Here is a 26,803-nt window from a genome sequence, read left to right on the forward strand (position 1 = left end):
TGCCAGAGCTCTCACTCTGCGTCCCGCCTCCAGTTAGACAATCTGTCAGCTATGATGAGCTAATTTGTGTTTTGATTGACAGTCCGCCAACACTACCTTGCTACGTTTATTTTTTTTTCTAATCCCAGTGGAGTAGATGGGACCTATATATTTACATCTATTCATTAAACTGGGCTCAGAAAAAAAAATGGACTTGAGGCTGCCCCCCCCCATAGGCTGGGCCCGGGTGCAGTTGCGTCCCTTGTACTCTCCCTGCCGGCCCTGCCTAGAGCTGGGTTAGGAGCCATGCTCCTATTGGTCATATGCATTGCATAACCAAAGCATAAACACACCGCCAGTGTCGGGCAGCAAAACAGTATGTTCCTTGTTCTGCACCCACTCTTTAAATATTTACCTTGGGCTTCTATTGTTTTTGTGTTTTTTTTTTCACAAAGAAAATTCTAAACTTCTAAATTTACATTATAACTATGGAAAATACTTTATTTTCACTAGGGCCCGGATGCTCATGCAGTAAACATGCATAAAAACTCATCTGGAAATTCACATAATAATACACTAAATAAATAAAATACTACTACTAATAACAATACCAAAAAATTAAGCAAAATGTGCTTGTTGTATTAACATCTGCCTTTTTGTCAGTGTAATGCTGCTGGAAATAGTTGTGCATTATTTCATGTTAGATTCTGAAATGTCACATTTTTCAATTTTTGTCAGTTTTGTGTAAAGCAGATAGAAAACTACAAAGCGGTGTGTAGTTCAATATGTTGAAGTAACAGCAGGTTTCATTCAACTTTATGAAGCACAATTAGTTAATTATATAGGGTGATGGCATGTTATTAAAACAAAATGACTTTATGCATCAACTACAATACAAAGACATTATAAAACATTTACAAGTTAAATGTGACCAGACTAGCAGAAAACAACTACCAATTATTTGGCAATACATTTGTGAGGGAAATGTTTTCTAATTATTAGTCTCTCTGGGGTTTATAAAGGCCTAAGAAAAAAACAACTTGACATTTTCAGGCTCTTTCTTTGTGGTTGTGCTTCAGCTGAACAGTTCACACTGTTCTCATATTTCTATTAAAAATATATGAAGACTAGGTGAGAATAAGAATATCATAAAGCATCATTTTATCAAAATTGACATTTTTCAAACCGGCAAAGCAACCTCCAGTTAGAGTTAATTAAAGCGCTGGTTTCAAACTGAATGTCGTAGCATTTTGTGCCAGTGTCGACTCGTGGCTTGAAAAACTGTAGGGGCATAGCCCCCCTCCCCCAAAAAAGAAAACTAACAAAGCGAAACCGCGCTCAAACCCGATGCCTGATTTTAACTATTTTTATGTAAACATTAAGCTAGCTTTCTTACATGACCAGATCTTTCATCACAAACAGTTCTACGCCAGATTTTCACAATCAAGAGAGCTACAAACAACATACAGGAAAAGGTCTCAAAGTTTTATCGACAGCTGCACCTGCACTAACCTGAGCGTTTGAAAAGGAAGTATCATCACACTCTCGTGCTGTTAACATACAGGTCAAGTCTCAAAGTTTGCCCATGAAACTCGCGGTTTTTCACAATTTTCAGTCTCGCAGCCATGAAATGTATTTGCATGTTTGTGCATACATTTGTTATCGTTTGCGAGGATGCGAAACCCTTTATACATGATACAGCGGTAAATCCAATACAACTGTCCAAACGTATTATTTCCTTTTGGGGGGGGGGGGGGTCACCATGAAGAGGTGTACATTACCATTCTATATTCCTGTAGCTGCTACGCAAACTCCCCCCTTACTCCAAAGACAGAACTGCCATGTTACTGACGGTTTGTCTGTGCGAGCCTTTTTTGTTTCTGTACTCAACATGTCATTACTTGGACAGAGTCAAAGGAGAGGCTGTCAGACTGTCACTGTCTGAAATTGCCGTAGAAATAAAAGAGAAAACGACATCAATGAGAATTTAATTCTTAAAGTCGAAAAATATAATGTTCTTTATGATGCCAGTGTCAGTGGTTATAAAGACAATAAAAATAAAGACACCAGATGGTAAGACACAATTGGAAATTGCGCATCAGATTTCAATTTCACATAAATAAAAAAAAATAATTATGTATATATAATTTCATTAATACTTATGGTTGTTCATTTTTGTTAATTAACATTTTGTGTTCAAAGCAAAGCAAACCATTTTATTTAATCTCACAAATCCTGACTAATTTAATTACCGTTTGACTGGCGCAGGACTGCCGGTGGTAGCTGCTAGCTTGTTGTCTTCAGGAGGTTCCTAAACAGTTTTCTGCCGTTTAGACAAATTAGGGCGACCAAAACAAATAGCTAATTTTTGAATTATTTTTTCCTTTCCCCTACTGCTGTCAGGCCATACTTCATGTCTCTCACTCAGTGTTACGCCACGTTGCGCGTCCGTTTGATTGTAAAGTGTAAAAGCTGTGTGCATTGTCCAATCAGAAGAGTTCAAGGTTGAACCTCTCACGAATGACAGTAAATAGCCCAATCACAAACAGAAATTTGAAATGCGCACTTTGGCAGACAGCAAGCATGTCATTGGTCAGTTGTGAGTGGCGGTTCATGTGTATACTAATTGAAAGCTGTACTGATTGAAGCGTATTGAGGCCACTAAAATATATATATATTTTCAGCACTTTTTTTTCTATCTGTAACGCAGTGGCTAAGCAACTGCCTGGCAGAAATCTGGTGGGAGGAGGCACGTGACCAGGCTGCAGTAAAACTCCTGCATTAAAGTAATGACTATGTTTAACAGGGAAGAACTGTACCTACTGTCTGACGTATGCATGGTGCTGCACGAAGAGGGCATCAGCCTCGTAAGATCCGCCTGTCAGTCATGGCAGTGACACGGAGAGGTGGGGAAGAGGGTGTGGTGGATTTCCCTCTCTCTGAGTGGCTGAGAGGTGGGCCTTGAGGGATTGCTGAACCTTTAAATAACGCTCTGTTGTTCCTTCAGCTCTGCCCCTCTAAGATGACAAAGCACAGCCGGAGAGGAACAAAACAAAACAAAAGAAATTTTTTTTGTTTGTTTGTTTTAGTAGCGGGTAGAAACTTGGGCAGAACCCCAGAAAGTATCTGCATAGCAGGTTGAGGGGATAAGTGAGCGTAGGATGGAGAACCGGGCCGTGCGGATAGCGACGGTCGGGGTAAAGCTGCAGAGTGCAGCACCTTTATTTTGTAGTTTTATTACTGTGTTTTATTTTCCCTTTTTCTTTCACCTTTTGTCATTCATTATTATTATTTTCAGAGCACCTGTAAGTGCACCCACATTGAACTGTTTACCTGTGTTGGTATTCCTGTGGACCTGATTACCGTTGCTGGTATTCAGGCCACGGACAACAGCGCCCTCTGCGGGCTAAAATAAATTAGTGTGCCTGAGCAGCGTTACAAATAAAGTTCTGTCTCCTGTGTGCCAGTGAATTGTCCACCACCCTTCCACACTATGATTTTCAAGACATAACATGTACCCTGTGTATACTGTGCATGACTGAGCTGCCTTGCTTTATACATTTTTGAAAACTCACATCTCATTTATTGTACCTTTGAAAAACATCATAGTACGCTTTATAAAACATAAACCTGTGTATAACACACAAAACTAGTCCTAACATATGTAAAAGGGCAGGTGTAATACAGTAAACAACGTATTGTGCAGGTTCACAAAAATGTATTCAACAATTACATACAGTTTACATACAATTACATACAGTTTTAAAAAAGTATCTGTGTATCTGCGCCATGCCTAAATGATGGAAGATGCATTGACGGTGTCAGTCGTTATCAGTGTTTATGTGCCAGCAGTTTTATGGGATCAAATTGTGAAACAAACATTGATGAATGTGCATCAAACCCTTGTCTTCATGGGAGGCATGGGAGCCTTTGTTCTCAATAAAATGTAAAGTGCTTAATAATGATAAAATCATTTTAATTATGCTCCTCACCAGTGTAGTTAAAGATGACAGATGCTGAATGCTTAAAGCAAAGTAATATATTGATAGATTATCTAAGCTCTCTTTCAATTCTGTTCATTAGCATAAGGTACTTTTCAATAAATGGGGACTAATTAGAGTTTAATATAGTTAACCGTGGCTCTTACGCAGTTAAATAAGTAGTGTGTAGAAATAAATCTAATTACTGTAGAATTCTTTTTTTTTCTCATTAATATCCGAATTGTATCCTAATATCTAAAGTATTAGTTTAACCATTTTAACTTTTACTTTCAGTTGCTCTGATCAGGTTGGTGGGTACTTGTGTGACTGTGAACCAGGCTGAACCAGCTGTAAAACCAATATTAAGGTAAGTTGTTTTTTTTATTATTATTTTTTTTTTTTATTGTATAGTATGTATTTATATACCTGTTGTGTTTTTAACTGTTTGTATATATAAAATGGGTGCAGGATCCACTGACAGCACACAAATAGACATAGGGTTACATATGTATTTACACAAATTAAAAATGTGTTTGACGTTTTGATTTTGTTTAATATGCCTATCCAAAGTGCTTATGATGCAAAAGTCTTATGATATAAAATTATACATTCTCTTCGGACAAATGAAAAAATAAAGCTCCCCCCCCAAAAAAAAAAAAATACAACAAGAAAAACGTGCAGCATGATAGTACTGTAAATTAGACCGTAATTTACTCTTATATAAATGTACTTATTTATTCTGTATTTTGCTGGTGTGTGAGGACTCCTAGATGATGCATTTATATCACATGATAGACAGGCTAGTCAGGTGTACTGTTCTTGAACAATACATTGCTTTAAAAATGTAGTGGTTTTGGCTCAATACAAAAATCATTGTATTCTGCTGACAGTAATGACAGTACTGATAGCACCCCTGTCACAAAAGTGCTTCCTCTCATATCATTGTTAAAACCAAGGGATTTTTCAGACATTTCAAAATTTCAGAAATTGAAAGAAATAATCTGAAACTCCTTACAGAAGTTTGCTTAGCATTATTATCCCTTCTACATGACAGCAACCTTTGACATGTCCTGTCACATACGTCAAAACCTGCCTTCACTAGAAGGGGTTTAGAGGGTATTAGCATAGCCACTTTACAACAATCTATCCTTTGACTGTAACTTGGAGATGTCATTTAAAACCTATTTGACCTTTCAATCCCCACCTGAACTAATATGAAATAACCCACAGGGAAAAGCTTTGATGTTTCTACCCAGGAAAAAAAAAAAAAAAAAAAGGTTGCACCATGATTATTTTATATATTATGTAATGCTCATAATACTGTTATTCATTGGCCAAAATGAAGGATTTATTGAAATAAAACCTTAACCATTTATTGATTATGCAAAGGTATGACATTGTCATAGCACATCATCATTCCTATAGTTTTTCCTTTTGCTAGCCAGTAGCTTGATATCAATTGTGAATGTAGACTATCAGATATTATCAGATGGTTACTGGTATTTAATCTGAAATGAATAACCTGGATAGCTTGTTTAACAACCACCAAAGTGCATAATAACAGCGTCAGCTGAGCAGTTTCTTTTTTCTCATGGGTGCACCTTGTTTCCTGCATTTGATGTGTGTCTGTACAGCAAGCCAGAGTAATGGTACTTGTTTTAAAAATTGAATTTGGACTGTTTTAATGAATTTTATTAATTCAATCAATCTTGCAGTTTATGAAACATGTTTTAGAAAGTTTTCTCTGTTTAACCAAAGAGAAGGTTTAAAACACTCTTTCAAAACATTCCTAATAACAGCTCTAAAGCTTTGTGAATAAGGCTTTTGATGTAACATAATGCAACTGCATAGTTTGAGGGTGCACTCTGATTGCCTAATGAGAATGCTTCTACTGTACCCCTTTACCTTCAGTCAGGCCGAATTAACACAGCAGCGCTGGAGAGATTGGTACAGGTGCTTGCCACCTGGAAGGACATGTTGTGTGGCTGCGAGTCAGAGCACCGTTCAAAGGAATGCGTTATAATGCAAACATCTCTATATTGCATAGGGGTCATGTCACTGAGTGGCATATTCGCCTTACAAGATGTGCAGGTGTAGAACCATGGGATGCTCGTCATGGCTGCCACTACCAAGTGCACCAAGCACTGTGCGCACAAATTGGTCCAAGCGCACCAAGCACCGAAGCGCTGTGCGCACTGAGTGCACCGAGCTCCGTAAGCACCGAGTGCCCCGAGCATCGTGCTCACCAAATGGACCTAGAGCCGCATGCACCGAGTAACAAGCACACTAAGCACTGTGCGCACTGAGCACCATGTGCACTGAGTACCGTGTGAACCGAATGCACTGAGGCGATATGCATCAAGCACCGTGCGCACCGAATGCACTAAGCACCGAGCACCGTGCATGCCGAGTGCACTGAGCACCAAGTGCACTGAGCACCGTGTGCACCGAGGTAACGCAAGCACCGAGGCGCTATGCGCAACGAGTGCACTAAGCACCGAGCACACCGTGTGCACCAAGCACCTGGGTAACGTATGCACCGAGGCGCTATGTGCACCGAGGGCACCATGCACAATGGGTGCACTAAGCACCGAGCGCACTGTGCACCGGGGTAACGTGTGCACCGGGGTAATTTATGCACCGAGCTGCTATACGCACTGAGGGCACTGGGCACCGTGCACAATGGGTGCACTAAGCTCCAAGCGCAACGTGTGCACCGAACACCGAGTGCATTGAGCAACGCGTGCACCGAGGCACCGAAATACCACAGGCTGAGTGTGCACAATGCATAAAATTCATAGAATTCATACACATTATTAAACACAACACAATTTGTATTCACAGAGTATATCCCATTATAAAATATGGCTTGTGTGGTGCCACACACACAAGCCCAGGGGTGCAATTAAAGCATCATAAGATATCTGTACTAGCATCTGAATGGCATTAATATTGAAAATGAGGCCCTAGTCTTATAGAATCCTTGTTATATCATCTCTGATCGATTTAGACTGTAGCTACAACCAGGCCCCAGAGAAGAAACACTTGACTTCTAAGAGGCTTCCCCTGCAACTTTCTATAGGATGAGTAATTCAATTAGTTTGTGCTGTGCATGCTAATGAATCATTCTAGAGGAGATCCAGTTGAGAGTCTTGAAATACATTCTTGACATTCATGTTTAGTACCTTTAGGACTGTAACATTTGAATAAAGAGATCCCTTATGGAAAAGACAAATACAGAAATGACTAATAATTCAGCATCTCTGCACAAAACAGTATTAGGAAATAACATAAGTTTTTGTACGTATATTTAATACACTACTGTAATTAAAGTGTAAAATTTAGAAGCTTCTACAAGAAAAACAACAATAAAGTTTGAATTGTTTTTACTGAACCATGCTTCACCTTTTATGTCTTTACCTTCATGTCTTTTCCTTGCTAGGAATGCCAGTCCAGTCCATGCTTTAATCAAGGATTATGTTACGATTTGGTCAACAAATATGCATGTTTTTGTCCTGATGGGTACAAGGGGAAACACTGTGAAATAGAGAATGCCCCCCCACCCGTGTTTCAATGGAAGAACTTGTGTGGATGGCCCTGCTACATGTTGGTATATATGTCTTTGTACAGTTTTCCTAACTCCAATGTTTTTTGTGATGTTGGTTCTTTAATACTTCTTCTACATCTTAAAGGACACAGAGCTAAATGTATTATAATAGTAAATGTGTTCTATTGTGCCTTATCATATGTGCTAATCCTGGATGCTAACTTTCTCAATTTGACTTTTTTTCAGGACATAGGTTGATATGTTTATATGAGGTAGATCTGTTTGATTTAAAATCACTTTTAAGAACAGTTATTCTATAAATAAATACTCAATGATGAGAACAAATAACAGTTAATCTAAGCAGATACTAAACATGAATTTATCTTTAGCACTGTTTGTGTTTTAGTATCACTTTATCATTGGTAACAGATTCAATGACATCCAAGTGCCAATATAAATGGTAAACTGCGTTATAGTAATCTTGTTAAGACGAAGTGAAGGCTGTTTAATTTCCTAATTATATGGTTTACCTCCCCTCTAGAGAGCTTATGTTTATGCAAAAAAACATCTGGCTTTCACTAGGTTTATCAGGTTTGAGCCCTGAACAATTAGAAACAAGAAACTCAATTTATGAACATCCAAAAGCAACTCCAAGTAGGATTCAGGTTGTTGTTGTTATTCTTTTGAACCTGGATGTTTTTCAGTAGTGCTGGTTGGAAACTGAATTTTGAGTATAAGTATAACAAGTAAGTATAATAAGTATAATAATACCTGGAGGTATTATTAATTTTTTTAAAGATAACTTACAAGGGCTCCCGAGTGGCGCATCCGGTAAAGGCACTCCACGTGAAGTGCAGGATGCCCGATAGCCTGGAGGTCGTTGGAGTCTGGAGTGGTTCGAGTCCAGGCTAGTCCACTGCCAGCCGAGGACGGGAGTTCCCAGGAGGCGGCGCACAAGTGGCCAAGCGCCACCCGGGTGGGGATGGCTTAGGTCAGCTAGGGTGTCCTCGGCTCACCGCACACCAGCGACCCATGTAGACTGGCAGGACGCCTGCGGGCTTGCCTGTAAGTTGCCCAGAGCTGTGTGGTCCTCTGATGCTGTAGCTCTGAGGTGGCTGCATGGCGGGCCTGCAGAGTGAAAAACATGTTTCAGAGGACGCGTGTGTCCGTCTTCGTCTCTCCCGAGTCAGCACAGGGGTGGCAGCTGTGAGCCGGGTTGAAATAAAAAATAATTGGGCTTTCCAAATTGGGGAGAAAATGAGAAAAAATAATTGCCGATTCCAAATTAAAAAAAAAAAAAAGATTAACTACAGGTACAATACAGATTTTTGTCAAATTTGACAGCCTTCCACCACCCTTTTTATTTCTGTATAATGTCCCTGAGTAAGAGGCAATACATGTTTACTTACATTAAATGTTCACACACTGGGTTGGTCCAGGCCCAGTCAATGAAATTGATCACTGCTGGATCAAGCTGAAGAGATAGATGAAAAGAAACGTTTAAACAGATCTTTTAATAAGAGTGTGAAAATATATAAATCTGTGCCGTCCGATTTTTACCCACAGGCCAGATAATCGTAAATCATCACTGTATATGTGAAGTTATCTCAATAAATGTACGTTCTGCATGACAAATTGCACAATTTTAAATGAAGTTTACAAATGATACTCAAAATAGGTATTCCCATTATTTTTTATTTAATTTACATTTGTTTCTGAACTAGATTTCTTATGTTCACTGGGTTACATGCATAGCTTGAAAACACTCTCAATCGTAAATTCTAAAGTTAAAACTTACAAGAAATTCAAGTGAGCCAATGTTATGTGTGAGCTCTTTTTAGGGTATAATCACTAGCAAATATGTTTGTCTGCTTGACTTAGTTTCTTAAACAGTCAGGTTGGATAATACAAATATTGCTATATCTTTTTGATGTTGTTTATCTAGGCACTATCAATGCACTGCAGTTTTAGGGTTCGTTGAAGGTTTTTTCTGACAGATTTCAAACTAGGATATAGTCAATACATGATCATGCAACTTCATTCCACCTTTAAATATGAGAACTTGCAATTCCAAGCAGAGAATTCACAAAGGTGTAGTGTTCACTTCAGGAGAATGTTCCCTGTATCCTGCTGCACTATACTAACTGTTACACTGCTATACAAAAACTGAACCTTACCTCTATTGCAGGTCTCAAAGAGTACTGCTTATACCATTTTGTAAAGGTTCTGGTGGATTTTAGAATAGTCACGTGTTCTGACACATACTTTTCAATGCTGATATATAGACTAAATGGATGGTCTATTACATAATACATTTTTAATACCAGTGAATATCTATAATTATACTTTGCTTTCATTGCTTTATGTGCTGCTTATGAGGCGATTGGGGAGACATGTCTGATTTCATTGAGCTAATTTCATGAGGCAACTCATCTCTTTTCTTTGTTCCTGATCTCCAGTCATTCAATTCAAAACAAGTCCACCTCTTTTAGTTTTTGTTTGATGTTAATCTTGTTATGGTTGACACAAAGGATACATTCAGCATTGGTAGATATGAGATTATTCAGTCTATAATCCAAATGCTGGACAATTATAATTGAAGATGTGCTAAACACTGTAGATTGTGGTTCTGATTACATTATATAAGAATTCAGGGGATCAGAAGAACAAGTACATTTTTTTTGTATACATTGCCCACATATTAAAAACAAAACAAAAAAAACAACCATACTGAATTCATATTTTCAGAGTTATCAGATGTCTGTAAAAATGCAATAGGCCAGCATTTTTGTTAGTTATTTATATTAAGTATCCTGAAGGTTATGGAATTAACTGTCTGCTTGTGCTTGCCTTGCTGCCATGTTCATATATGTGTGCTGCAGTAGCGGCTCCTGTCTTTAATAAGTGGGGAGGCTAAATATATATACAGTATATATACAGTGCACTCCGTTTAGAAGAATCACATCCATCCCGGGTGATTTGTTTCTTATAAGCGGTTAATTCTTAAAAGCGGACCGATAGGATAACAATTAGCAAAAGCGTGACTCAGTGCATCAGCAGTTTAAATACAGTATACAAATGTCAATGGTGCTCAATCACTGAGTGCAATCCATCAAAACAAGTCCTCGTGGGTAAGCAACTTGTTATATGATCACGATTATGTTTACTCAAGGCTGCAGAATCCTATTTTACTACAGTATACTTGAGAAGCGATCGTCTTGTGAGGGTGTCTAGTTTAACTGTGGTGTGGTTTTACATGTAATGGCCTTTGAATTAAAATGACAGTACAGTACAGTATTTTACTGTCAAGACTACCACTGCATTTAAGCATCTGTGGCTTGCTTTTTTTCAGTTGGGATGCAAATCTCACAGTTTTTCACAAAGCAGAGATGCAAAGATGGGAGTCGCTGCGGACCAGGGATTATACTGCACATGCTGTGTACGTGCCTAATCACACAAGATGTGATTAAATTCAAATTCAAAAACAGCTTTATTGGTTGTGCACGTCATTGCACTTGATACAGTATCATATTAGTCAGTTTGCCCAGAAATGATTCTTACAAGCGGATCGCTTGATTCTTACAAGTGCAGTATTTAAAATCAAGGAATGATTTTGTCCCAGTGGTTTTGATCACTATATGCAGTTGATTGTTATATCAGTAATTCTTATAAACGGAGTGCACTGAGTGTGTATATACATACAAATACAGTGGGCATATTCATAAATCATTGCTAAATAAAATGAGTAAACTGTAATGTTAATGTTGTAACAGGAAACATCTAAGATGTATGTAGTTAGGAGCTCTTAAATAACCTTCCTTAGCTATTTATTGGAAACTTTTTTTTAGTTATAACTGTATTCTGTAGAATGTCATTATATAACACCTTCTAATTCTAATGAATCTTAAAGCAGTATAAGAATGTTTCCCCTGATACTGTGATTATATGTATGACTTTCATGTATTTAATGTATTCTCTGAATAAAACTCCACAATATACATAATTTATTAGTATGAATAGTTTGAATAGTGTTTTTATGTTCCCTAGATGTCCTGATGGGTTTTATGGTGACTTTTGTGAAGAAGAGATTAATGAATGCTACTCAATGCTATGTCTTCATTGTTCCATCTGCCAAGTCCTTGCAAATGGATACCGCTGCCACTGTAGACTAGGTAACTTTGATCAGTGTTACAATGTTTATCACATCTTTTGTTATTTGGTACTTAGCTGTTTTAATGATAGAGGCATTGGCATAATTAAAATGTAATTCTAGACAGAGAGGGCCCTATCCAATTGATTTTATTAACATCAGCCTTAAGGTGGCATTACAAATACTGGGATCATACTGACCTTTTATTTTAAAATGTGTTTGTGACTTTATTCTTAGTTCAATAATTCTGTACAGTATTTTAAGTTATAATGAAAATATGTCATTGTTTGCATCAACACTTCAGATACCCTCAAAAAAGTGCTTTTTGGTTTGAGGTTTATAGTAATTGACAGTCAGGAATGACATGAACTAATTTCAGACTGCACAGTAGTAAAATATTTCCACTTACTCAATAATATGTCCTAAGAAATTGCATTGTAGAATTGTAGAATTTTTTTTCTGATCAGTGTTCCTTTTTTTTCTTAAGATCCTTATTCAGCTAGAAATTAATTTATGTGTTTTTTTATGTTATTCAGAAATTCATAAAGCAGAACAAAAAAGACACTGAGATCTCTAGCTGAGGTTTTTTTTTTAATGCCTTTATTTTCACAGTGGAGCACCTGAAAATGCTAAAGAATTCAATTTATATTCATTTCAGAGGATCTGTCTGTATTCACTGCAGTGCTGTGTCTGCTTTGTTCCTGCAGGTTGGACAGGGCTCCACTGTGAATGTGACATTAATGAGTGCCAGTCAGAGCCATGCTTCCATGGGATATGTATCGAAAAGGATCCCGACCATGGATACAACTGTTTCTGCCGTCCTCGATTTGTGGTGTGAGGTGTTTCTTTTTCAAACTGGCTGCAAGATTAAGTAAATGCTGAATACGATATGTTACTGTTCAGCATTTTTGCTTTTTATCTTGCAAATCACAAAGCTCCCAGATGGATAGGAAAATGGTGCCTCAGTAACTTCTATTGCAGTATTGTAACAGCTGGAACCTTCCAGATGATTGTTCACGCCTGTGTGCCCAACACTAATTTATACTCTGATTTAGGAGACAGGGGAGCTATATATTACAATTTTAATGGCTTCTTTAGAACCTCTAGTTTCTCTGAATATATTCAGTGGGTGACAGTGTTTATGAAAGCATTATTCTTTTTCTTCCTTAACATATAAAAAGCTTATCACCTCATAATGTTTTCCCATCAAGTTGATACCATATTGGCAGAATATAAAATAAATACCAAAGGTTATGAAAGAATATAATGATAGTCATTAATGTATTGCACTTAGCAGCTGCAAATGTATATTTTTGTAAAATATTCCTACTGTCTGGCTGATTATTGTAATGAGACCCAATTGAAGCAATTCTCTGGCAATGCTACATTTGTGGTGTCACATAAAAAGATGTTTAACATATTCTTTCATACAAACTGAGTGGTAAAACCTTCTGGAATAATAATGGATTAAAATCAATTGTTCATAATCATATGTAATGAATATGTTACAAGAAACTCAAGGTTAAGGCCTTCGGTATTAGGGCCACGTTTTGTTTGTCTCTTATATAGTCAGGTCTCATTGTATTTGCATTTCATCAAAACCTGCACCCCAGTATTAAGGCCATTGCACCCTGGATCTGTCATCCGAAAACTCATCCGTCAAGTTGATTGCACATTGGATGCGTTAAAAACCACACCAGGAAAAAAATGGCAGAGGTATCTTCAACCAGCTCCAGCAGCGATGATGAAGATGTATTACTTATCCTGTGGAGTCAAAGCCAAAAACGCAAAAAAGGCAATATTGGATGCACCCAATATTAAAGAAGCATAAAGAGAGCTGGGGGAGTATCACAGGCTGATACAGGAGCTCAAACAGGACAAAGAACGGGTCTGAGTTTATTTCAGAATGTCAGTAGTTCAGTTTGAGGAGCTACTAATAATAATCGGTTATAATATACAGTTGTTCGTGGTTAGCTACGCAGAGAATAAGCTTCTCCAGAGCCATGCTGAACACAAAAACAGGAACTACAAGAATCCACCTGCCTTCCCAGTCAAATTGATGCATCACCGTTGTACAACAATTACAGACTCAGTATGCAAGATGCAATAGGGAATGCACATCATCATTTTTTTCTTCTTAGACGCACATCGGATGCATAATCGGATCCAGTGTGCAATGGCCTTTACAAAACCTCTCCTGCTGCATGGACCAAGGAGAGATTCATTACAATACATACATACATAGAACCCTATAGAATTAACTAATGTAGCTTCATAAAATTGAATGAAACCTGCTGAATAATGTTACTTTAACATATTGAATTACATACCTGTAGCAGTGCGGGGCCCTGCTTGTAAATAGTGTTTGGTTTGTGTATTGGTGGTGGTGGTTGGCAGGGATGGGGTTAATTGCTATCCCTGCCAAATACATGTGAGAATGTTGTTCTCACATGTATTTGGCTGTTCCCAAATTGGAAAATTGGTGCTAATTGGGAACAGCCACATGATATGAAAAGGGAGGTAGAAACTCCATTAAGAGAGAGGTTATTGCTGCCGCATGGAGAGAGAAACGCTCCTATATTTAAAATAAAACTCCTTTCACACTAGCTAGTATGCTACTGGAAGACTTGGATGAGGGATCGTCTTTTGTGGATGTCTTTGTGTTCGTGACTTGTTTTTGTTTACTATTTTTATTTTTCACTGTGAGCACTGTTTTGATTTACTTGTGTTTAATAAATGCACGCCCCAGCACTTAAAACTGCAGTTACTGTCTCTGAGTCTCAATAACCCTTTGCCATCCTGTCACATATGGTGTCCAGCGTGGGATTATAATGCCTCCACAGACCCAGGCCAGAGCAGGTAAAGGTTTTTTTTATTTTTGAGAAGATTTTTATTTTTTAATGAAGAGAATGGTACAAGGGCTGGAAGTCTGCATAACCTGCCTAAAAGGAAGGAGTGATGCTTTGCTGTTGGCGAGGTCGGGCACCTGTCACCCAACTATCACCCCCCAAACCGGGAAGAAGAATGACTGCCTGCCCTGAGGAGAAAGAAGGGGTGGAGCGGCCGTCCTCAGAAGCAGCCAGTACCAGCTGCAGCAGCAAAAAGGGAGAGCAGCTGGGACGCTTTCCTCAGTGTGGTAGAGGTCACCTGGTAATCTGCAGGGAGTGGGGGCATTTCCCACTCCCAGAAGAGGAGTGCCCAAAGCCACGGTGTGTTCAGCGCTGAGGGCAGCATTGCCGCTGCCAGTGCCACCACCACCTCCGGACTACCCAGCTTCACTGATGCCATAGCGTAGAAGGGGGGGGGGAGCCTGAGTGTCCAGCTCCCAGAAGGGGGGATCCCGAGCGTCCAGCTCCCAGAAGGGGGGAGCCTGAGCATCCAGCTCCCAGAAGGGGAGAGCCCGAGCGTCTAGCGCCCAGAAGGGGGGAGCCCGAGCGTCCAGCGCACAGAAGGGGGGGGGCCCGAGCGTCCAGCACCCAGAAGGGGGGAGCCCGAGCATCGTGCCCAGAAGGGGGGAGCCCAAGCGTCCACAGCCCAAGAGGGGGGAGGCAGAGCGTCCACAGCCTAAGAAGGGGAAGCCCTAGTGTCTAGAGCCCAAGCAAGGGAAGCTCAAGTCTCCAGCGACAGAAGGAGAGCCACACCAGTCTCCTGTGAATGAGGGAGAGCTGCACCTGTCTCCAGTGACAGAGGGAGACTACATGCTACTCTTGCCTCCACCGCCAGAGGAAGACTACCTGCTGCTCCCACCTCCACTGCTAGAGGGAGACTGCTTGCTGCTCCCGCTTCCACTGCAAAAGGGAGAAGGGAGACTGCCTGCTCCTCCCGCCTCCAACGCCAGAGGAAGATTACCTGTTGCTCCCGACTCCACTGCCATAGGAAGATTACCCGCTGCTTCTGCCTCCACCACCAGAGGTGCTGGAGTTACTTCTCGAGGGTCCGCTGCTGCATCACCTCCTGAGGATCTGCACCTGCCATCGCCTCTAGAGGGACCGCTCCTGCCCGTTTCCGCATCACCATCTCCCGGGGATACCTGCACATCACCACCCAGGGATGCCTGCTTGTCATCGCCCGGGGATTTGTTATTTCTACAAGCGGCAGTTTTGCTGCCAAAAATTCTGTTGCCGGAGTCCAAAAGGAGGGAGCTGCCAGCTACAGAGAAGAGGGAGAGGTCAGGAGACCGCCTCCACCAGCAGCAGTTTTGCTGCAGGATTTTCTGTTGCCGGAGCCCAAGAAGAGGGAGCCGCTGGCTACAGAGAAGGTGGGGGAGATGAGTAGACCACCTCCACCACAGCCCCGACCACCACCCGTCTGCCACAATTCGGCGTCTGGGGGTTGGATCCCTCGACCTGGGCTCCTAAACACCCAATCTTTGTGTCTGGACCTATGGTCGCTGGGCCTGACTCCCAGGTTACAGCACCACCAGGCACAGTTGGTCACAGAAATCAGAGATCACTACCTGGAACTCACTTATCAATCCAACTTCAGTGCTACCAGTTTTTACTGACATGGAAAAAAATAAACAATGCATTTGAATTTTCAGAAAACATTTATTCAAAGATAAGATGTGAGGCAGTAATTAATTCAATGTGAGGAATGTCATTCATCAAAAAATTAACATTTGAAAGAGACTATGAAAACCTAGTTTATTCTCGAGCCATTGAATCTCAGATAGCAATACTAATGCGATTACTGTGTTCCTTTTGATGAAAGTTAGTTTTATATTACATATTTTTTTCTACCGTAGGTGTATTCTTTTTAAACAAAGGAATTTAATTTAATAGGGTATTTTTCACAAATATTTGCATGAGTTGAAAATGGCCTATTTTATTTTAAAATTGTATTTCATTCTCATTAAAAACCCAATTTTTCAAACTCATTTGTATATGAACAACATTAGAAAGCAGTCTGTTCAGCCATATTCATTAACCATCGGATCCAGCCCTTTACTCTTTCATATTCACTTGAATAGATATCATACCATTATCCAGCTTCCTTTGAAACAGGGTACACTTTGTCCTCCTGCATTCAGTGTGATACCTACAGTTATACATACCTCTGTATCAATATATTTATGACGAGCCATCTCAGCAAGGGTCCATCTATGTGAAACATAATATTATACTGTTTAATATGAATATAAATAAATGATCAGACCTAAAAGAAACATTTTTAGAAGAATTACATTATTAAATTATGCAATAGACGTAAACAAATCACCCCCAAACAAATTGTTGGAGATTCAATTAGAAAATGCAATTATGGCTTTAACTGTTCCATCTTTGCATGCCAGATATTCACTGAGGTGCTGAGCATCTTAAGCCCCTTTCACACTGGGATGCTGTACACAGGTCAGAGTCCTGCATGACAGAAGCAAGTACACAGTACGCGTATCAAAGCCCTGGAAGCAGCTTTCTTACGGACGCTTCCATCCAAGCTTCTTTGGATTGAACTGTCGGCCCAAATGTTGATTAAAGCAAATGTTTCTTCATCTCTGCTGTAATTTGGCACATGGTGTGTCTCAATCTAAAAAATATGGCTAAAGAGAATAAACAGAAATATTCCTTACGGAAGTGAAACATTCATGCAGGCGTGGCTGTTTGTTATTTCGTCGCCTTACTAATGGTCGTCATGCATTTTGTCTCACTCGGACCCAGGTACGTGGTTTCACACTACGTGGGATTGTGACCCGCATAGACAGAACTCAAGTAGGAGTGCCAGTGTGAAAGGAACTTTAGTAATTTATACTTTTCACATTGATTCATGGGGAAATTTGGTTTCAGAAATGTAATACCTTGGATCTGAACAGCACCATTCGTTTTGTCCATAACTCTGACACAGAGTGTAAATAATAGGACGCTTTGCACTTACTCTGCTCTTGAGGTCACTAAAAGTGTGCTTACAGTTTTATTACGAATATGATTTATAGATTTGTATTTGTCCACTGCAGAAGGCCTTCTTTTGATCTGGTGAGAGAAAAAAACGATTTTCAGATGGCAGTTCAATTTGCTCCGGATTTTGCTCAGGGTCAGATATGTTCATATTTCATTCACATTACTAGAAATACCATGTGTTTTACACAAGGCTTCAAGATTTTATTCCAGCAACTTGTATACTATAAAGTTAAATTTTTCATAAAAAATTCTGAGGAGCTCCCAAGTGGTGCATCTGGTAAAGGCACTCTGAGTGGAGTGCAGAATGCGCCCTAGGTCGCTGGTTCGAGTCCAGGCTATTCTATTGCAGACCATAGACGGGAGCTCCCAGGGGTTGGCGCACAATTGGCCGAGCACTGCCTGGGGAGGGGGGCTTAGGTCGGCTAGGGTGTCCTCGGCTCACGGCGCTCCAGCGAACCCCTGTAGTCTGGCCGGCCGCCTGCTGGCTTGCCTGTAAGCTGCCCAGAGCTGCATTGTCCTCCGACGCTCTAGCTCTGAGGTGGCTGCATGGTGAGTCTGCAATGTGAAAAAAAAACGGTCGGCTAACGGCACACACTTCGGAGGATAGTGTGTGCTCGTCTTCGCCGCTCCCAAGTCAGTGCAGGGGTGGTAATTTGATATGCCACATTGGGAGAAAATAATAAAATAATTGGCGATTACTAAATTTACTAAATTCTAAATTTAATAAAACTGTAAGCACACAGGAAATGTACATTCACAGCTGAATCTCACTTGTAAAAATAATCTATTCATTGTACCTCAGTGCCAATACAATCTCACCCAGTACTGCTCGATTTGCTGGACAGTAGACATGAAGCCACTTTAATCCACACATCTTTAAAAACAGTCTGTTTATGTCCCCACAGGAACATCCCAATTACAGAGCCACCAGACAGTTACTTTGCCTGTCACAGATTCATTTTCACTAATTAGCAGCATACCAGACACCGAGGCTGAAGTACATAACAATGGAGTGGGGTCCCATGGATTCCCAATGACTGTTTCTCCTGCCATCAACTCCCACGACTTTGCCTCCAGTGGAAGATAGGGAACACTCATTAACTTTCTCTGGCTTACCAGAAGACACCTGGAGCCTTATTAAACCCTTGTATATCCCTATTTCCCCTTAAATGCTTGTTACTACAAGAGAATTATATGGTTTTAACTTCTTTCCTATACACATTGACAGAATTGAAACATCTGTTAAAATCAGTCAATTCTCTGATCTGTTCTCTAAATGCAGAGATCTCACAATCAGAATGTATTTCATCATATTATTCTACTCAGACTTAACAAGTCATGGGACTTTTTATGTCTCAATATAGCTGCCCTGAACCTCGGAAACTGTCTGCTGCTGCCTTCCCCTGTACAAGCCTTGGTCCTTTTGATGCCCACATCTCTTCTATGGTCAAATTTTCCTTCTACACCTTCAAAATATCTCCATATTCTGTCCCTACCTTTCCCTCCCAGATGCGTAGATACTCTGTCATGCATTTGTCTCCTCTCGACTCGACTACTGCAACTCTCTCTATGGTGGTCTTCTGGTACACGGCATCAACCGACTGAAGCTAGTTCAGAATGCCAGGATCCTTACCAGATGTAAAAATTGTGAACACAGGGCTCCCGAGTGGTGCATCCGGTAAAGGCGCTCCGCGTGGAGTGCAAGATACACCCTCCTGAGTCAGCGCAGGGGTGGTAGCGGTGAGCTGAGCCTAAAAATAATTGGGCATTCTAAATTGGGAGAAAAAATTAAAATAATTGATGAAAAAACTCATCACCCCCTGTCTTGCCCAGTTGCACTGGCTACCTGTAAAGTTCAGGATTACTTTCAAAACTCTCCTGCTCACCTACAATGCCCTTCATCACACAGGTCCAAAGTATCTCTCCAACCTGCTGACCTGCTATGTCCCTGCCCGCAAGCTGAGGTCCTCTGACTCTGGCCAGCATTGCTTGCTTTAAATCAACTCTCAAGACCCACTTGTTCTCTCTTGCTTTCCATGCTCTTTAATCCTGATATCTGTTATTAGCTGTTGTGTCTTCTGATTTTTCACTGTATCTTATTCTCATGATTCTATATGACATACGTATACTGTTATGTCTGTGCTACTTCTGATCTTTCACTGCATCTTTTTATGATTCTATATGACATACACATCCACAATGTTCTAGAATTTTCACGTCCTAGCCTTGTATTTACTGTTTCTTGTAAAGCTTTATGATGGTGGTCCACTATGAAAGGTGCTATATAAAATAAAGACTGATTGATTGATCACAAGAAAAATACTCCAGCTTATTTTTCAGCACGTATAAAAACTATTGATACAGATGTGCATGTGTCAAATGAAATTCATCCCACTGGTATACTTTTTGACAACACATTTAGCAAATGTATTTTCATTGGGTTTAAATCTGGCAAAAGAGGTATTTCTTCAAAACCAAGAGAACAATTATCCCAAACTGTATTACCTTTCTCTGAACAATCTTTCCTGGATACGTTCACACAATTTCCTGGGACACGATTTACTACTAAAGACAATGGAGTTTGGAGTTTGACAATAGATAACGTGATGTATAGCTCTGGCTCAACGGATGGAACCTTAAGCTCATCAGGACAGCTTAACTGGACAAGTACGGATCTGTTTCAGAAGGCCAAATGTGCCTACTTTTCCAGGACACAAACGTTATCTTCCATGGATACAAGGCATGCACTTTATGTTTTACCTTTCAACCGCCCCCCCCCCCCCCCAAAAAAAAAACTTTTAGAATGAGCTTTAAGGATGCATGTCAGAAATGGGCTTACTAACTGACAGGGGTGACTATAGAGATAATTCCATGACTGCTCATTTGGAGCTTTGTTTTAAAATGATTTAATAAACCCTTGGAAAAACATAAGAGTATTGCTTTGTAACCATTACACATTAAAAGACAGCTGTCTGTCATAGATTCAAAACTAAAGAAGGTAAAGCAGAAACAAAAGAGATAAACAGTAGGACCTCAATTACCAGTACTCCAATTATACACAATTATTCATTATTATTTGTTTATTTAGCAGACGCCTTTATCCAAGGTGACTTACAGAGACTAGGATGTGTGAACTACGCAGCAGCTGCAGAGTCACTTACAACTACATCTCACCCGAAAGACAGAGCACAAGGAGGTTAAGTGACTTGCTCAGGGTCACACAATGAGTCAGTGGCTGAGGTGGGATTTGAACCGGGGACCTCTTGGTTACAAGCCTGTTTCTTTAACCACTGGACCACTGCTCTCTTAACTGGGCCTCTTGCCATTATCAGTATTTTATCTGTACAGTGTTTGATTTGGGTTTGGGCTTCAGTGCATAATTCGTTAGTTCAGAGCAGTGACCATAAGAATTTAGTTTGTGAATTGTACAATGTAAATACTGGTAGTATAAAAACTACCAGTATTACCAGTATAAAAAACTATCAGAGGATGCAGACTGCATTTAACCTGCCATTGGTATTTTATTTCTGGGGTTATTTATACTACAGCTCTTTTTCACATATCGCTTTTACTTCCATTCCATCTGCTAGGACTGTCCCTTTTGATTATGCCCCTGGGTATGCTTTGTTTTTGTTCACAAAACTTTAATAGCTAGTGTGTCATTATTTTTAGTTACTTACCGGTACGTGATATGTCATGTCATGTAAAGAGTTTGTGAGATGATATCTTTTGAGTAAAATTGATGTTGTTCCCCCAAAAGGAATAAACCTTGGAAGCCACACAGTTTGAAGTTAATCTTACAATAATGTATAGCACCTAATTATAGGGTAGCAGTGTGGAGTAGTGGTTAGGGCTCTGGACTCTTGACGGGAGGGTCGTGGGTTCAATCCCAGGTGGGGGACACTGCTGCTGTACCCTTGAGCAAGGTACTTTACCTAGATTGCTCCAGTAAAAACCCAACTGTATAAATGGGTAATTGTATGTAAAAATTATGTGATATCTTGTAACAATTGTAAGTCGCCCTAGATAAGGGCATCTGCTAAGAAATACATAATAATAAATAGTGATATAGTAAGACTTTTGTAAAGGAAACTGCACTGCCTATTGCTGTGTAAATCCTTGAACACTGTTGCTTGCATATATACAATGCTTGCTGTCTTAAAGCTATAAGTAAAAGGTTAATCACAGTGGTGAATTAATGAGTATTGAATCATAAATGCTTTACAGTTTTTTCAACACCTCACTCCCTTCTCTTTAGGAGAGAAGTGTTTTCTACTAGTTCTTAGTACAGTTGGCAGACATCATGTGGAATCGTAAACTTTATAAGTTATTTATTTGTTTAGTTTTATTAGTTTATTTATGAAATGCTGATTAAAAATAAATAAATAAATAAACAGAACTGTAATTTATTTTATATTTTGAGTTGCTGGAATAGTCCAGGAAATCATATACTATAGAAAATTCACTTTCAATGGAAAAGACCACAGAAAGGCATTTATAAGAATATAGACTACTGTTATGGTAGATATGATAGTGTTAAACTCAATACAATGAAAGTTGATGGAAACCTAAAATCCTGATACTTTTGGGAGGAAGGCACATGGAAGATAAGCCAGAACTCTGTGACCTTTACTCAAGTGATCAACATAGTACAGCACAAACTGTTATCTCAGACTGCCAAGTGTGACAGAGATGAAATGACATAAGCAGTGCCCCTTAAAAACTAATTGTTTGAAAGAATGGGAGAGATTGCCAGCTGTGCACAATGCCAAAGTCTGAACATTATTGTGTATTCTCTGTTTTACATTTTCTGTGTGACTTGACCAGATTCCTAACTTCAGGTAAAATCTCAGACAATCACCATCATTGTCACACATCTAAAAACTGTCCAACTACAATCTATATTTAAAAAATCCATTAGCTGATTATAAAACTTTTTTTTTTTATTTAGCATAAAAAAACAGTAAAACTGTGAATGTGATCCCAGGTTTATGAGACCAACTTAAAATGTTAGTAAATTGATAGTAAACCATTTGTTAAATCAAACTAAACAATTTCAATAAGTTATTTTTATTACATTTGGATAGACATAATAATTAAACAATTTAAGTATTAAAACCTTTCCAAGCTATTTTTATGGTATATCATTCCATACCATTGGTCTTTGAAGCACTCAAACAGCTAATTTCCTTTTTTTTTCTCGAAGCCTGGGTAGCCTGCCAAGGTTCTTCCTTCAGCTCTAAGCCCAGGTAAGAAATCATAACAATAATACAGTGGAACAAAAATGTATGGCAATCTGGAGGGCCTGATTTGGTGCACCTATGAAATGGTTGGCTATAAATATAAAGTCATATTAAATTAATGTTCTCTATTAGCTCTGTGACGTTAGACTGTAAATTCTTTGATGGAGAAATGGCTTTCTAAAGGAAAAATAAAAGCATCCGTTGAATCAAACAGCTCCACAGTGCATCTGTTGAATCAGTCTATTGGACCTTTTAACAGGAATACAATGTTACATATTTGTATTTGAAAATTAGAAGGAAATTCATCTTCAATTGTTAATTTTATTTGGTAAAGAGTAAGTAGCTTCCAAATACACTTTCTTATTTATTGTAACTGCTCCCTTACCCTTTTAAGATGTTTGCAATTATTCTGATTGCTCTATAGACCCATTTCAAAGTTGACAAACATTGTTGATGTCACAAATATGCACGTGCACATTGGAGCATGAATGAAGCCGTTAGCAATTTAGGTATGTACACTCAGTCATTATCACACGAGGATCGTTATTGTTATGTTAAAAGGCTTACCTTAAGCACAGGTGAACAGTTGCCAGATCTTATTCACTTCCGCAGAATGAATGGTCGAGTACCGCTGTACAAATGTGGCCCAGTTTACAATGGCCTGATATATACACATACCTTATAAACACCCCGAGCGTGTACAGAAAGGAAAGCTTAAAAGCCTACAAATCCCTTGATGCGTATAATTACATGCTATGCGGGCTTGTACAGCAAGTGAAATATCACCCAGTATCAAAGACATCAGAATTTTGCATGGTTAGGGCATGCATTCTTCCCAGTCAAAGACAGTGACACAAGACGAAACTGTACAACTGCTGGGTGTACATCCACAAAACCAAGGCCTTTATTCTGACTGCAAATTGTACTTGCATGTCTGGGTAAGCAAATAAATGTACATAACTTTAATTTTAAACATTTAGGCTAACCTATATTGAAACTATAATTGATGCTCTGCATAGTAAATAATGGGGTATGTGCTTGGTAAATTTAATTAACTCTGTAAGCTTAAATTTGAAACATTTAGGCTAACTTTAATTGAAAACTATGATAGGTACAATGCAATAATAAATAATGGGATATTTGCTTTACTCATGGTAATCATATAATTTAAAGTCGAGTTGGCAGTACGTATGGGGCTTACCGTTAAAAAGAAATCCATTGATGCCATTCCTATTAACAGAAATGTAATTATTTTTGGTCTATATGTAAATGGTAAAAAAAATAGTCAACTGCCTACAAAATTATGTGATTCTTTAGCTCATAGATATCTCAAAATAGATCAAGAATTGGAAGATCTACTAGGCAAACTGACAAGCTTGACATGTTTCTGATATACATCCTTGTGACAGGATGGCTTGGTGTGGTGACGTCACGGACCAGGAAGTAACTGAAACCAAAACAATGGATGGGCGGGTGAAGCTGAACGCAACGGCGGTCAGCGTATTTAATAAATCAAATAAGCAAAACAAAAGATTTAAACAATAACAAAACACAAAACAAAAAGGCGCGATGGCCAAACAAATAGAAACAAGTATATCTTTAAATATAGCAATTGTTTGTTCTCTCTCTCTTTCTCTCTCTCTCTTTCGCTCGCTCTCCCATGTTCTCCCGTACTCTCCTCTGTACACTCCACCCTGCAGCACGGACAGCTGCAGGTTCTTAAACTCTGGCCGAGGGGTTAACTAGCTGTTAATTATCTTATTACCCCTCGGCCACAGTCTGCACGCATTTGGTAAGGATGCATGACTGTCAGCTAGTTAAATAATCAGTAGCTGATCAGTCATGCATCCTCACGGGGTTTTTAAATATAAATATAAAAAACAATAACAAAAGACGCAGCGTTTTTATCCGCGCCACAAACAAATACAAATAAGAATAAATAAATACATAGGGGCGGGACACTCCACCACAATCCTGTATTTCAAAGTATAAAAAAAATTGAAACTTAGACCTAAGATGGTAAGTAGATCTATCCTTAGTCAAACAAAACAACACAAACATGGCAAATTATCTGAAGATCTGACAACGTAAACACACTGTTACTGTAATGTTGATATACAATGCTGGTGCTGCATTATTGCTCATAGTAACATCCACTTTACCAAAGTAAAACATACTTCTGTGCCATGCACAGCCAACAATATTTATTCTTTCGTAAATTTTACTCGTCCAAGTACCATGAACTGAATCTTTATAGGCTTACCAGATATAAAATGGGTGCTACAAAGCTGTGCATTCTGTATTTGTTCTTCCGACCAGTTTACTATGTTGATTGCTGCCAACCAAAGCCATCTTCTGTTTTGTTGAAATGGATGTTCTCCAGCCGGTATCCGATAAAATTTGAGGTTTGGATTACTTGTGCTTCTATTTTCACATCCAACAGCACAGCAACAAGGCATTTTTGTTTATTTTTGATAAATGAACACTTACAGTTATGCTAAAGTTCTGCTAAATGTCGATTCACGAGCTACAAGTAACGTTTGTTTTGCACCCATTATGCGCACACACCTACCTAATTGTGTATGAGCACACACCTACTTAATTGTGTATGCAAATATCACTTGAAATCGGCCTATAACATTTATTTTTCATTTTTTTTTATTTAGTAGTCACCAGTTCGTTTTTTGTTATTTTCTCCACAATTTAGTAGTGTCCAATTATTGAGCTCAGCTCACCGCTACCACCCGTGCACTGACTCGGGAAGGATGAAGAAGTGTGTGCCGTTAGCCGCCCACTTTTTTACACACTGCAGACTCACCATGCAGCCACCCAGGGCTACAGTGTCGGAGGACAATGTAGCCCTGGGAAGCTTACAGACAAGCCTGCAGGCGCCCGGCCAGACCACAGGGGTCATTGGAGCTCCCATTCTTGGTTGGCAAAGGAATAGCCTAGACTCTAAACGGCAACATCCAGACTATAGGGTACATCCTGCACTCCACGCGAGTGCTTTTACTGGATGCGCCACTCTGGAGCCCCTGCCTATAACAATTATTAAATAATGTTTATTATTATTTTTTTATTTAATTTGATAAGTCTGTGTCAACGTGCCTTGACTAAAAGCAGCTCTTCAGTTCTAATTGCCTACTGTACTGATGATTACTAGATGGCACTGGCTCTTAACTTCTACAAAGACACTTTTGTTTATCTAGCCCATGTAGCATTTACCTATGGTAGTCAACTAGGACTGAAGAGCAGCAAAGCTATTATCTCTGAGAGCAGCTCCTGAACTCTGGTGGATGCATCTTAACACAGACTTATGACTGCGAACATTATACAAAGAAAACTTTTTGCTATTTTAATGATATTAAGCAATTATTAGTTGTGCCCTGTTGATACGTTCATCCCAACGACAAGACAAGGTTACAGTAGTAATGTTAGATTTAATCCAGGCCAGGGTTTCCATGAGCTTTGATTAAATACTTTATGGATTATTACAAATACATGCTTGTGGCAAAGTACCCCGCCCCTGTGTGCATTTGTGTGTTATGTGTTGTATGTTGCGTGTGTAAATGTTGGTGTATAGTCATTGGTACACGGGATATAAACGGGTCTGTGTTTCACGTGTATTTAAATTGTATATTTGTATTTAGGCACGGGATTGCACATCACGCACGTGCATTTAAAATATAATATGCGAGCACGGGGTTGCACAGAATTAATTCACGTGCTGGGATTCAAGTGAATAATTAATTAGTAATTGAATCCCAGCACAACAGTATAAATAGGCACATTTTTAGTCAGGGTTAGGTGTTCGGAAGAGGAGAACGGGAGAGAGAGAGAGAGAGAGAGAGAGAGAGAGAGAGAGAGAGAGAGAGAGAGAGAGGGGAGAGAGTTAAGTTAAAGATCGTAAAAGTGAAGATAAGTGTGTGTACTCACCGTGTTTGTTTGTCTCCGAGCACCGTTTGTGTTTAGTGCGTTTTGTTTGTCTTTTTACTTTGGCGTATAGTGCCGTG

At 39.4% G+C, this 26,803-nt stretch overlaps 1 long non-coding RNA gene across 1 annotated transcript; it reads left to right on the forward strand.

Annotated features, from left to right (window-relative positions):
- The first annotated feature begins 7,417 nt into the window (after nucleotides 1-7,417).
- LOC131737257 (uncharacterized) lies at nucleotides 7,418-14,288 on the forward strand. The gene is made up of 3 exons (XR_009328840.1): nucleotides 7,418-7,565; nucleotides 11,554-11,678; nucleotides 12,364-14,288. It is a non-coding gene; the product is annotated as an uncharacterized LOC131737257 (long non-coding RNA).
- Nucleotides 14,289-26,803: the final 12,515 nt, after the last annotated feature.

The sequence above is a fragment of the Acipenser ruthenus genome, chromosome 6 (genome assembly GCF_902713425.1).
Source record: "Acipenser ruthenus chromosome 6, fAciRut3.2 maternal haplotype, whole genome shotgun sequence".
Taxonomy (NCBI): domain Eukaryota; kingdom Metazoa; phylum Chordata; class Actinopteri; order Acipenseriformes; family Acipenseridae; genus Acipenser; species Acipenser ruthenus.